Source organism: Galeopterus variegatus, unplaced genomic scaffold, assembly GCF_000696425.1.
Source record: "Galeopterus variegatus unplaced genomic scaffold, G_variegatus-3.0.2 Scaffold4504, whole genome shotgun sequence".
In the NCBI taxonomy this organism is placed as follows: Eukaryota; Metazoa; Chordata; class Mammalia; order Dermoptera; family Cynocephalidae; genus Galeopterus; species Galeopterus variegatus.
Window position 1 is genome coordinate 22,394 of NW_007730615.1, and position 15,195 is coordinate 37,588.

Genomic DNA, 15,195 nt, shown 5'->3' on the forward strand with positions numbered 1-15,195 from the left:
CTTTTGTTGAAAATTAGTTGGACATACTTGTGTGGATATATTTCTTGTCAAAAATCAGTTACATATACTCATATGGGTTTTGTATTCTGTTCCAAAGCTGTTTTTCAAAAGGAGAGTCATTATCTGCAGAAGATGGCATGGTTTTCCAAAATCCTAAGGGTCTACACTGTGATTCAGTTATAGGGACCAGTCAAAGCCTCCACACAACATCCCTATGTGCCACTGACACTTCAAGCACAATCATATCTGCTGGATCATGTGGCTCAAGTGGCATAAAAGCTTGCACAACAGCCTGGATGTGCTAGAGTCTTCTCCTGTTCTGAGCCCCACTCAAAACTAGCAACTTTTATGGTCACTTAGTAAATAGGTCAGAGTAGTGCACCCAAATAAAGTATATGTTGCCTTCAAAACCCCAAAAGGCCTACTAGGCATTGTGCCTCCCTTAAGAGGCCACATGCAACAACTTTTTCTTTACCTTGTAAAGATATCTTGACATGTCCCACCACCTGTCCCCTAGAAATTTCACCAACATGCAAGGCCTCTGAATTTTTGTGGTATTTATTTCCCACTCTGGCATACAAATATATTGCCAGTGTATTTAGAATACTTGCTACTTCCTGTCCACCAGATCCAATCAGCATAATATCATCAGTGTACTAGACCAGCCTGATGTCCTATGGAAGGGAAATGCATTCAAGCTCCCATCAGATTAGATTATGACATTGAGCTACAGTTGATATATCCCTGAGGTAGGAAACTGAAGGTATATTTCTGACTTTGCTATTTGAAAGAAACCTACTTCTAATACTCTTAATTAACAGGATTAGAGATAAAAGCATTCACCAGATCAATGTCTACATACAGGCACTAGGAGATGTATTGATTTGTTCTAGCTATAAAACCACTTCTGAAACAACAGCTGCAATTGGAGTCACCACCTGATTAAGGTTAGATAATCCACTGACATTCACCAAGATCTGTCTGTCTTCTGAAGAGGCCAAATGGGCAATTTTAATGCAGATGTACTGGGAATTGCCTCTTAGCATCTTTCAAGTCCCCGATGGTGGCACCAATCTTTGCAGTCCCTCCAGGAGTATGGTCTTGCTTTTGGTTTACAATTTCTGTCAGTAGAGGCTGTCCCAGTGGCTTCCTCTTGGCCCTTCCTACCAGAGTAGCCCTCATTATTAGGTCACAGAAGCCATGTGGAGATTCTGCCAGTTGCTAAGTATGGTTATCTCAGTTATGTAATCCACAAATGGAGAAATAAGCACAGGATGGTTCTGGGGCTGAGTATGGTTATCTCAGTTATGTAATCCACAAATGGAGAAATAAGCACAGGATGGTTCTGGGACCTACTGGACCCTACGGTGAGACAGACCTGAGCTAAAACCCATTGACCTCCATATGCCTCTACTTTGACTGGTGGGTCACTGTGACATTTGGGGTCTCCAGGAATTGGTGTTAGCTCAGAACCGGTGTCCAATAATCTTCAAAAAGTCTGGGTATTTTCCTTTTCCCAGTACACTCACACTGGTAAATGGCTGTGGGTACCTTTGAGGATGAAGATTAACAATATACAATTTCAGTAGTATATCAAAGTCCTTCCCCAAAGGAACCAGGCCTCCCCTTCATTCAAGGGACTCTGGTCTGTGAACTGGCTCAAGTGCGGGAATTGATTGAGGAGACATGATTCTTTTTCAGTGATTTAGTCGGACATCTGTTCTCTAGGCATAGATCTTTTCCGCTTATACAAATCAAGTAGGTTGCCTACCTTTGTTGTTTCTAGGAACACCATGACTAGCTGAGCACCAAAGGTCTCTGTGAGCCAGGCTATACAGAATGCTTGGGCTCTGCTGTTCTTATGGTAACAACACCCAACTTTTTCTTTGGTGACGAAGTGCCACCACATAGTATCTGTCAGTCTATTATCACCATTATATTTAGTGATTTCAGTTCGATGGTAGGCTGTTTCCTCTGTAATTTTTGACCTAAAGAAAAGAGCCATCACAGAGCTCTTCAAGGATGCTGGAGCTCATCTCAATTTATTTCTTACAGCTGTGGTGAAAGGTGGACCTTCTGAACCCCCAAAGTGGGTTAGCAGGTCTTAAATGATAATCCACTCTAACATTTCAATATCCCGAAGGCTTTGGATCTCTTTCTGTATAGTATACCAAGGAAGTCCTGGTATTTCAGTTTCTTCTAGTATAGGCCACCCTGGGCCTATACCACTTCCAAGCAACCAAGAAAATGTTGGAGCCATTCCTAGCCTCTTAAGCTGTAATACTGAATCCAAAATTTTTGGTAAGGAAGGCGTTTCACCTCTGAGATTGCATGATTAGGAGCTATGCAGACCCACTCCCCACTAAAATAAGCATAATTAGCAAAATAATTAGTTCAAACTTTAAAAATAAATAAATAAATAAATCCCTGGAAATTGCCCTAAGGGCATATACAGAAAATAAACATTCATTCAACCAGATCCATGAAAATTCAATAAGAACAGGAGAGTTGGTGGCACTTGAGCCATAATTCACTCCCTCTTTCAACCCCTTCCTGCCCAGCTCACCTTGATAAAATCTTCATTCTAGACAGGTTTGCCAAAAAAAAACAAGGCTCCTTCTCCCCTAAGCTCCCAATCAAGGGATATCATATCTCACCAGGAAGGGCAGGATGCCAGCATTTCTCATCCCTTCTAACTCCTAGTTGAAGAGGCTATATTCCTGCTGTGTGCAGATGGGAGGTCAAGGCTTCCTTCCTCCATACAGCTCCCACTTATAGGATTGGTTCCCTGGTGCAGCAGGCTGAGAATATGGGGGCTCCAACTGTACTCAACTCAGCTCAATCATAGGACAGGAGTTTCACACCAGGAGAGGCAAGCCGAGAACCCAGAGGCTACTACTCTCACCTGGCACGTGAGAGTAATGGCTCAGAAATTTTGCTGAGGGGGAGAGAAAGTCCACAGGAATAGAGAGCTCCAAAGCTATCCCTAAAAGGCTCACCTAAACCCAGTGGGTCTCTCCCACTGCACCTGACATAGTATCCTGGAACAAGGGAAAATATTATCTTATTCTTGAGAGGTTGTAAAGAGCTTGGCCTTAAGGAATCCCAACTTTTTGACACAAATGATTTCCAGGATACGTCCAACAGAGTAACAGTCAAAACAGAAAAGGGAGAGAGGCTGTATGCTTGGATCATGCTCCCCTATGCTGCGAGCTCAGAGTTCTGCATGATGCAACAAGCCTGCCAGCACCAGCAGAGAGCATGCTGGGGGTGTGTAAGCTGCCTAGATCCATGCCACCTTCCCCAGGAGTTCAGTGCCCTTTCTGACACAGTGTCCCCCCTGCACCAGCAGAGAAGGTGGAGGGAATAAGCCAGCACTTACTACTGTGCTCACCCGGAACCAAACTTGTGAAGCCCAACCTGACTATCAATATATAACACTTCTACAGGTATGAGTCTCTCTCCTCAAAAAACACTCCAAAGACTAAAAGAAGCAAGTACACCACCACATGCCTAGACATCAAAACAGAGATATGATAAGCATAAAAAAAAGGGAAAGATGATCCCTCCCAAAGAAGACTACAATTCTCTGATACCAGACCTCAAACAACAGGAAACCGGTGAATCACCTGAAGAGGACTCCCAAATGGCAATAGTAAGGAAATTCAACATGAAAAAAAAAAAAAAAGATATCACAACGAAGTCAAAAACAATCCAGGACATATATGAGAAATTCAACAAAGAAATATAAACAATTAAAAAGAACCAAGTGGAAATCCTGGAACTGAAGAATTCGTTCAATAAAAATTACAACTGAGAGCATAAGCATCAGGCTAGAACAAGTGGAAGAATTTCTGAACTAGAAGACAGGCTTTTAAAATTAAAACAATTGGAAAAGAATAAATTTTTTTATGAAGAAAGGCTACAGGATCTTTCTGATAACCTTAAGCATACAAACATCCCTATTATGGATGTACCGGAAGGGGGAGAGAAAGGAAAATGAATTGAAAACCTATTTAATGAAATAATACCTAAAAACTTCCCAAGTATTGGGAGAGATCAAAGAAGCTCGAAGATACCCATTCAGATTCAGTCCTAAAAGGACCTCTCTGAGACACATTATAGTCAAATTGTCAAAAGTCAAAGACAAGAAAAAAAGTTCTAAAAACAGCAAGAGAAAAGAGTCAAACCACCTATAAAGGAATCCCCATCAGACTAACAGCTAACTTCTCAGCAGAAATCCTATAGGCCAGGAGAGAGTAGGATGACATATTCAAAGAGCTAAAAGAAAAAAATTGCCAACCAAAATACTAAATCAACCAAAGCTTTCCTTCAGAAATAAAGGAGAAATAATATCTTTCCCAAACAAAAACTGCAGGAATGGGAGTCGTACATCTAGAATCCAAAGAGTGATATATGTCACCATAAATACATGAGAAAGAATAAAAACTGCTGGTAGAGCAGATAAGTAAATGAGAAAAAAAATTCATCACTACAAAAAATAAATTAATTAAAACATGAAACAGCAAAGACCAACAGTAAAAGGGAAAGAAAGGAACAAAAGAAATTTAAAACAACCAAAGAAAATTGATAAAATGTAAGGAATGAGGCAATACCTTTCAGTAATAACCCTGAATTTAAATGGATTAAATTCCCTACCTAAAAGATACAGACTGGATGAATGAATTAAAAATCTAGACCCAACTATATGCTGCCTGCATGAAATTTACTTCAACAATAAAGACACACATAGACTAATAGTGAAGAGAAGGAAAAAGACATTCCATGCAAATGGAAACCAAAAACAAGCAGGAGTTGTCATACTTATATCAGATAAAATACACTTCAAACCAAGAACTATAAAAAGAGACAAAGAAGGATATTATATTATGATCAATGCAACAAGAAGATATGAAAATCATAAATATATATGCACCCAACATCAGAGCACCTCGATATATCAAGTAACTGTTATTGGATCTAAGAGGAGAGATAGATTGAAACAAAATAATACTTGTGGACTTCAGCACACCACTCTCAGCATAGGGCAGATCATCTAGACAAAGAATAAGCAGAGAAATATTGGATTTAAATGGCACTTTAGACCAAATGGACTTGACAGACATATACAAAACATTTCATCCAACAACTGAAGAATATACATTCTTCTCATCAGTACATGGATCGTTGTCTAGGATAGACCATGTGTTAGGCCACAAATTACATCTCAACAAATCTAAAGACTGAAATTATGTCAAGTATATTTTCAGACCACAATGGAATAAAATTAGAAATTAACAACAAACAAATCTTTGGACATTATACAAATACATGGAAATTAAGCAGTATGCTCCTGAATGACCAATGGGTCAAAGAAGAAATAAAGCAGGAAATCAAAAAATTCCTTGAAACAAGTGAAAATACAAGCACAACATTCCAAAATCTACGAGATATTGGAAAAGCAGTACTGAGAGAGAAGTTTGTTGCAATAAGTGCTTATGTCAAAAGAACAGAAAGACTTCAAATAAACAACCTATCATTACATCTCATAGAACTAGAAAAAACAAGAACAATCCAATCTCAAAATTATTAGATGAAAAGAAGTAATTAAGGTCACAACAGAACTAAGTGAAGTAAAGATCAAAAGTAGGACAAAAGATCAATGAAACAGAAAGTTGTTTTTTTGAGAAGGTAAACAAAAGAGACAAACCATTAGCTAGACTAACTACAAAAAAAAGAGAGAAGACCCAAATAACAAAAATCAGAAATGAAAAAGGAGAGATTACAACCAATATCACAGAAATACAGAGAATCACTAGAGATTATTCTGAATAACTACAGACCAACAAATTTGGAAATGTGAAGGAAATAGATAAATTTCTGTACACATACAAGCTACCAAGACTGAACCAAGAAGAAATAGAAAATCTAAACAGACCAATAATGAGCAAAGGGACTGAACCAGTAATCATCAGTCTCCCAAGAAAAGAAAGCCCAGGACTGGATGCCTTCACTGCTAAATTCTACCAAACCTTTAAAAAGGAATTAATACCAGTTCTCTTTAAACTAGTCCAAGAAATTGAAACAGAGTCCATTCTCCCAAACTCATTCTGAGTCCAGCATCACTCTGATACCCAAATCAGACAAAGATACAATGACAAAAGAAAACTGCAGGCCAGTGGGAAACTGGGTGAAGGGTACATGGAATTTCCCTGTATTATTTCTCACAACTGCATAAGAATCTACACTTATGTCCAAATAAAAGTTTTAATTTAATGGGTATATGAACTTGAAAAACTTCATCTGAGCTTGAGAATGGTTATTTTATACTAAAGACTAAAGGAATCTTTCCCCCTACCAAGTATCTGAGCTAAATTTTTATATTGGGAGTTTGGAGCTTTTCAAAAACCATAAACTTTGTGATTTTTATCAAGATTCCTTCTGGTGGAATGTCTAAGGCACATCTCACCACCATCCTTACTCTTAGCTCAAACTAATTCAGCAGATTAGGCCCCAGTCTTAGGCATCAGCCCTACTTTTGAGCCCAGGTTATTCAGGCCACTTATTAAGGCCTCCCTCCTAGGGGTTGCCTGGAAGGACTAGATATCAATACACAGGAGAACCAGATTCAAGTGGTTTAGCCCATGGTTTAGGGCACCCAGTTCCCTGGAGCTGATCTTTTCTTTTATATCAGCTACATTGAAACATAGTTCATGTATTAGTCTGTTTCTGTTGCTTATAACAAAGTACCTGGAAGTGGGTAATATGTAAGAAAGTGAAATTTATTACTTATAGTTTCAGAGGCTGGGAAGTCCAAAGTCCAGGTAAGACATTTGGTGAGGGTCTTCTCTTTTTTGTATAGTCACAGTCAGTTTTAGAACATTTACCATCACCTCAAAAAGAAACCCCTTATCCTTTAGCTGTTACTCCCCTATACTCAGATCTGCCACTCCAGCCTTAAGCAACCGCTAATCAACTTTTTTTCCTATAGATTTGCCTATTCTGGACATTTCATGTGAATGGAGTCATATGATATGTGGTCCATTGTGACTGGCTTCTTTTACTTAGAATAATGTTGTCAAGGTTCACCCATGTGGCTGAATAATATTCCATTGGATGGATATACTGCATTTTATTTGTCCATTCATCAGTTGATGGACATTTGGGTCACTTCCATCTTTTGACTACTAGGAATTGCTATGGGTTGAATTGTGTCCCCCAAAGGTTCATGTATTAATCCCCACTGTATCAGTGTTGATGGTGGGGAATTCTATTTTGGTAATTGAAAGGTGGAGCCTTTAAGAGGTAATTAGATTTTAAGGACCATTCCCTAGTGAATGGATTGATTCATTCATGGAGTAATAAGTTAATGGTTTAATGGGTAGTAATGAGCGTGGTTTCGATGGCTTTATGAGGAGCCATTAGCTCTCTCATGCTCAGCCCATTCTCCATGTGATACCCTGCTTCACTGTAGAGCAGCCACCACCAAGGCCCTCACCACATGTGTTCCCTGGACTTTGGACTTCCCACCTCCAAAACTGTAAGAAATCAATTTTATTTCTTTATAAATTGCCCAGTTTCAGGAATTTTGTTATAAGCAACAGAAATGGACCAATACATGAATAATGCTCTATGAGCATTCATGTACAAGTTTTTCTGTAAATATCTTTTTATTTCTTTTAGGTATATACCTAAGAGTGGAATTGTTGGAATTCTATGTTTAACCATTTGAGGAACTGTAGAGCTACAGCTAGGTCTCACAAACCCCTTGAGCCCATTCACAAACCCTTCACATGCAGGTCTATGAGCTAGGTAACAGGAAAAAAGTCCTTGGAGCCATGGTTGAAGAAAGAATAGTGTGAGACACTAAATAACAAGTTGACAGAGTCCTTGTTTTGGAATTACACCAGCAAGGCTGGCTTCCCATTTGCCTGTCTCCCCCTTCTCTCTCTCTTTCAGATCTGACCTTTGAATGAAACTGGGATCCTCAGAACTTTGTAAAGGAGGAATTTATGCTCTTACTTTGCTGATAAGTAGTTGGCCCTGAACCTTCAAATATCCATGACATCAGAAAGTGTTCTATAAACAGCTTTGTACCAGACTTAACTGGCTTAATCAGTATAATATGTTATTTTTACTGGCTTATAAAAAGAACCTAAAAATAAACTAAGGTGCTTCACAGGTCAGCAGCCTGGGAAGTCTTTCTAACCTCATAAGTATGACTCGTCATTAATTCCCTACCGTCTCTGCTCGGGTACCAGTCCTCTACAGAATAGTCTTTGTTTCTAGATGAGAGCTCTGCCAACCAGCCATTCAGAGCCTCTGCTTCACACACTGAAGAACACAAGAATAGCAACAAGCTAAAAATACACGGGCATGCATGTGCACTAACTCCACCCCCACACAACTTGTTTATAAAGAATGTGCTGCACCACCCCCAACCAGACCTGTGACAAGGGGGCCTGACTAAACTCTATTTTCCTCACAGGAACTGTTTTCCAAAGTTGCTGCGAAATTTTACAATCCCATCAGCAGCATATAAGGGTTCTGAGTTCTTAACAACACTTGTTATTTTATGACTTTTTAGTTCTAGCCATCCTGGCAGGTGTGAATTGGTTACCCACGGATTTGATTTGCATGTTCCTGATAGCTAAGCCTACTGAGCATATTTTCATGTGCTTCTATTGATAAATTTGGTTATTTGTCATTTATGATCTGGTTTTATGTGTTCTTTGAATATTCTAGATATGTGGGCTGGCCAATAAGCTCAGTTTGTTAAAGTGAGGTGTTATAACATCAAGGTCAAGGATTTGGGTCCCCATACCAGCCAGCCACCAAAAAAAGAATATTCTAGATACAAATCTCTTATCAGATATATGATTTGCAGTTATTTTCTTCCATTCTATGGGTTGCTGATTCACTTCCTTAATAGTGTTCTTTGAAGCACAAAAGATTTATTGATGTTTAATTATTTATTTTGTAGTTGCTGTTGCTCATGCTTGTGTTGTCATATCTGAGAATCCATTGCCAAATCTGAGGTAATAAAGATATATCCTTGTGTTTTCTTCTGAGGGTTTTATCATTTTAGCTCTAACATTTGGGTCTTTGATCCACTTTCAGTTCATTTTTTATTTTGTATAGTGAGTCCAACTTCATCCTTTACACAGGGCTATCAATGTGTCCCAGGCCATCTTTTGAAAAGACTATTCTTTTTACATTGAATGGTCTTAGCACCCTTGTTGAGAATTAGTTGACCACATGTTTATTTCTGAGCTCACAATTCTATTATATAGATCTACATGTCTATACTTTTGCCAGTACCACACCATCTTGACTATGTTGCTTTGTAGTAAGTTTTGAAGGTGGGAAGTGTGAGTCCTTCTAGTTTCTTCTTCTTTTTTGAAATTGTTTTGGCTATTCTAGATCGATTGCAATTCCATATAAATATTGGAATCAACTTTTCAATTTCTATAAAGAGTACAGCTGGGATTCTTATAGGGATTGCCTTGAATCTGTAGATCAATTTGGGTAGTATTGTAATCTTAACAATAGTGAGTCTTCCAATTCATGAATATGGGATGTTTTCCCCTGTATTTATATCTTCCTGAATTTCTTTCAACAGTGTTTTGTAAACTTCAGAGTATAAGTTTTGCAGTACTTTTGTTAAATGTATTCCTAAGTATTTTATTCTTTCTGATGCCATTATTCATAGATTTTTTTTAAATTTCATTTTGGATTGTTCATTGCACATGTATAGAAATAGTACTTATTTTTATATTAATCTTGTATCCAGCAACATTGCTGAACTCATTTGTTATAAATAGACTTTTAGTGGCTTCCTTAAGATTTTCTATATGCAAGATCATGTCACCTGTGAATAGAGATAGGTTTTACACTTTCAGCCAGCTAATTAACCTAGTATGATATTGTTACTCTCTCCCTCTCATATTTCTGTTCACCACTGCAGCACTTAGAATCCTGCCACTCTCCTGCTCCTAACAAAAGAAAGGGAACCTCACAATTGTCTTACCTCAGTTAAGGAACTTTCTGTACCTCATTCAGATTTATTGGATATTCCAATTGAGAACTCTGAACTAATATTTTTTGTTGATGGGTCATACCTCAAAACTGAAACTGGAGTTTATCTAGCAGAATAAGCTGTCACTAATTTAGGTTCTTTTTAGAATATAGTCCTCTTCCTGAGGTAAAATTATCCCTGATGGCAGAACTCATTGCATTTACTATGTAGAGCTTGTCAAACACCACAGTAAACATATACAGATAGCAGATATGATCAGGAGCAGTACATAACTTTAGGATGCTTTGAAAAAAATATTTCCTAACTTCACCCTCATCAAAAATGGACAAGTTAAGGAACTTATAGATGCAGTACTACTTCTTAGAGATGTGCCTATGGACTGAGGATCATGCAAAGATAGTGTGAGAAGTGATAATATAGAAGAGATAATATTGAAGTGAAGGAAAATGCTCTAGAAAATCATTATACCAAACAAGCAGCCTTAACCAAAGATATGTTCCTAAATGAACCCTCAAAGGATATATCTCTGGAGGAATTCAAAACGACCGTTACAAAATATCAATGTTAAGCCCTTAATTCTGAAAAAGAAAAATGTTGAAAATTGCAACCCTATGTTCCTAAATGAACCCTCAAAGGATATATCTCTGGAGGAATTCAAAACGACTGTTACAAAATATCAATGTTAAGCCCTTAATTCTGAAAAAGAAAAATGTTGAAAATTGCAACCTTCACTCAGATAATTTTTAGTGCTCCCAAATGGCCACTTGCTTGAGTCAGATTATTTCAAATGGATATTAGCTCAATTTCTCCATGAAATGACCCACCATGGTACAAATTGATTACTGTCTTAAATTAACATCAGTAAAGAAACTTTTAAAAGATAGCTTTTTAACAGGTTTTTTTAGAAGAGACATCAGAGAAAAACTGCTCTTGATCCTCATTGTAAGGGACCTTATCAAGTACCATCAACAACAAATGCAGCAGTGAAACTGTGGGGAGTTGACCCTTGGGTACACGTTTCATAACTAAAGCAGTATTTACAATTGACGTAACTGGAAGGTTACTACAATAGAGGAGCTCAAACTGGGGATTCTCCAGGATATCCTATTCACAGCCTGACCTTCAGAAGTATACAGCTGACCCAAGACTCATAACAAATGACTGAATAGTGAATAGCCTCTGCCCAAGATGTCAGACCAAGACCTCTGTAAAAGTCTTGTTTTGTTTTTCATCTGCTTGCTTATAATCATTCTTCTTCCCATTTTCGCATTTCTATAGACCCTTAGTTGTCATCCACCCACAATGTCCCTTTCTCTCTTTTCTTTCATCTTTATTATAATTCTTAGGTATGTGTTGGGAAAATTAAAGTTTATAGTCTTGTTCAGGCTTCAGAGGCATTGCTAGGCCTCTGACCAACAATGACCCTACATGGGCTCTTTGCCAGACTCTCAGAAACTGAATGCAAGCCTACAGGACGGGTGCCTAGTAACCACTAGATGAGAAGGAAATTAAGTCCTGGATCTCCTTAGACCTTGGGAACCTGGCCAGTTCCCTGGGCTGAAGAACATCCCAAAGACTTGTGAGAAAAGATCCAAGTGTTAATGAAATAATCACAGCTGCATGTTTGCACACAGATTAATGTTATCAGTCTGAGGCTGGGTAATATAAGCAGGATTTCCCAAAACCATTCTCTGAAGTCTGACCCATGGAGTGGACGCACTGCCTGGGACAATGCCAACTGGGACTCCAGGTTGCTGTTCACAACACTTCCCAGCACTGCTTGGATCTGGATGTAGGTGTCTCCCCAATTTGGTGATGTAAACACTATCTAATTCTTTTTCTCCTTTTTTAAATATGCTTTCATAATCTTGCTTTCTTGCTTACTCACTTATTGCTGTATCTTAATAAATATCATAAACTAGCTTATTAATGTGACAAGTTACTGCTTTTACCAATGAATCCTTTGAACCTAAATGAAAGTAAAAACTTTCAGCAAAACAGTATGTCAGAACATACTCATTCTAATGCCATTCTTAGATTTTCCCAAACAGTAGCCACTATCCTCAATCTTACCAACTGTTGGATATCACCAGACCATCATGATGAATGCATCTGAGTAATTCTGGTCTCATCATATAAGATTATAGATAATAATAGCCAATAGCTTTTTCACTTGCAACTACAGAGACAAATAACCTTAAATCAACCTGTGACTTTACTAGTAGAGCTCTCTCACAGAAAAAAAAAATTATTATAATCTGTTGATCAGACTCCAGGTAATTCTAAATTTTAATTCAACAGCCTTCATGGGGTGAAGGTTAGATAATTGTCACCTGGAAGAGACTAGTAGGGATCCAAATATGTAACACAGCTATTGTAAGGCTTTGATTCCAATCTTGAGTTATGAACAACTCCTTTTTTCCTGAATCTCTATGTGCCCCTACTGGGTTCACTTCTTTTGTGGCCAGAACACCTGGTCTTGTTTTCCTCAGACTAAAACCTCATGCAATTTAGGAATAGTATTCCAAGACTTGCCTGTTTACAGAAATCCTAACTCTGCAAGTCACCAATGCTGGAAATTCCAGCTCAGGCATGAGCGACAAAATTAGGTTGTCCTTAATTATTCAGGCACTCTATCTTGGGGAGTTGCTAAATTTATATCTTCTTGTTATTGTTTGTGCTTCCATTGTTTATGTGAGCAATCAGAGTGATATTCCAATGGTGGGAAATAAAAAACTATCACTAATAAAGACCTATCACTAATTCTGGCAAAAGATGCTAATGACACCACTTCTTCCCTAGATGGAATAAAGATCTGTGTCAACTCACTTGCACAAGCAGTTTTGGGCAATTGCATTGTACTAAATTTCTTGTTGGCTAATCATGGTGGCACCTGTGCCATTGCTATTATTTCTTTCTGTACTTGGATCAATAAAACAGGCATGGTAGAACAGGCTACACATCACCTTAAGAAAAGTGCTTCTTTGCTCAATGCTTCTGGTCACCTGCTCTCTTAAGTGATGATTGCCATGATGATACAATAACAAAAACATCAAGATCTTGTGATACAGTTTACTCTGGGGACAACTGAACAATTCCCAAGTGGGGAATATCTGGATCTCTAGCCTTCCCTGAACTGGTTAATCTCTCTCTAGCAAAAGAATGACCAAAAGAGGGATCTTAGGGATTAAATATACAAATGGACAATGGATGCACTGTATATGACAATAGAACTCTGACTCTACAGCAACCATTGGAAACCAAACCACAACCTCTGCAGTAGCCAGTTCAGAACAGCCTGAACTTTGTCAATGATGGCTAGTTCTCCTATCTTTTGCCCCCACTTCTAACCCAGGACCAATCACAGAAGGCCAAATATGCTTCCCAAGCCAATCCCATAAGATGTTCTGCCTCTAGTTAACCCAACTCCAGCAGCTTTCCCATGTCATCAACTTCAAATCATGGCATACTTGAAGCTTCCTTTTTTTTCCCCCCATTATAAAGCTTTATCATTCTCTTCATGCATTTGGGTCTCTACTAAGTGCAGGTTATGGTGGCTGACAACTTTGTTATAGAAATCTCTGAATAAATAGCCTCTGATTATTACTATTTGGGTGATCTTCACTTATTTCCACAAGTGCAAAGCTTTTCATCTTATAGAGGAGAAAAATGAGTTCTAGAGAGGGTCATGGATATGACTTTGCTTCCAAATGGCTTTGAAGTATTTGGGTCTTGTGGCACAGATTCCTGGTCAGCCACCAATATCCATCCTCCACTTCTTCCTTTGTAATAGAATCTCCAAATTTTAGCTGAGCCTCTTGCTGCCCAGGACAAAGACTACAATTTCCAGCCTCTCTTGCCATAGCCATAGTCCTGTGACTAAGTCCTTGCCTGTCTGTATAAGCAGAAGTGATGTATTCCAATTGTAAATGAACCAATCTTGGATCCAGCCACCAGATGTGCAGCTAAAGCCAAAACACACCAAGTTGCAGAAAGGGAAATTAAGCGTTAATTACAAGGCCAAGTAATGGAGATCAGGTGGCTAAAGCTCATAAAAATCCTGATCTTTCAGAAAGTTTACAGGCAGGGATTAAAGGAAAGTGTTAGGGGTTCAAAGGGGCTTCTCCAGTAGCCGGCAGATGGTTCTGATTGGTTGAGTCTCCAAGGACAGAAGCAGGATCTCCAGAAACAAAGAAGCAACTTTTGGTTTCTGCTCACTCATCTGGCTCTTATCAATCTATTTCTTCTGAAAGTTTACCTCCAATCAGCACTGGGGACTGGGTAAGTTCTGGTTTTTGTTTCCATAAAGATATCTCAAGGATATGTGTCAAGGTAGTGTGTCTCTTATCCTGGGAATTTAGTGACTGTTTTATGACTCTGTTTTACCACTTAGGTAACATCCCATTCTGCCCAGCTGCAGAGTTCTGTTCCCAGAGCCTAAATAACTATTAGCTTGAGAGAAGAAGGCCACAGCTCACTTTCATAAAACTTTTGGGTGGCTCCATCCGAATAGGGTACCCACTTGGTTTCACAGTTGTTTGTTGAGGAATGTCTAAAGTACAGTTTTAATGTTCATGACTTGTTTATTTGAATAATAGTTGAAGAAGCATTTTCATATTGATTTGAGAGCATGTGCTTGTGTAATAAAGAACTTGGCTGGCCTTTGTCCCTGGTTCCTAGGAGATAACCTCTAAATTCTTAGAGTGACTTTGTTATTCATGGTGGGCCCCCTGGACCATACTTGTTTATGCTCATGAGGAGACAGGATGGCAGCTAGCCATGCCAGAAATACCAACCACCTGTGTGATTAGAGGGTCGGAGCTTTGAGCCACATGGTATCAGCCCAACTTCTAAGTGGGGAAGGGGGACTGGTGAGTGAGTTCAACTGAGTGGTCAATGATTCAATCAATCATGTCTATGTAATTAATCCCAATTAAAACTCTGGAGACCAAAGCTCAGGTGAGCTTCCCTGATTGGCAGTACTCTGTGTATTGTCTACATCGATGTGCAGACAGGGCAATGTGTTGCTGGGGATGACAGAAGTTTTGCCTTTGGGATGCTCCCAGACCTCGCCCTCTGTCTTTTCCTTAGGCTGGTTCTTTTTTTTTTTTTGTCTTTTTTCGTGTCTGGCAACGGATCGCAACCCTCAGTGTCGC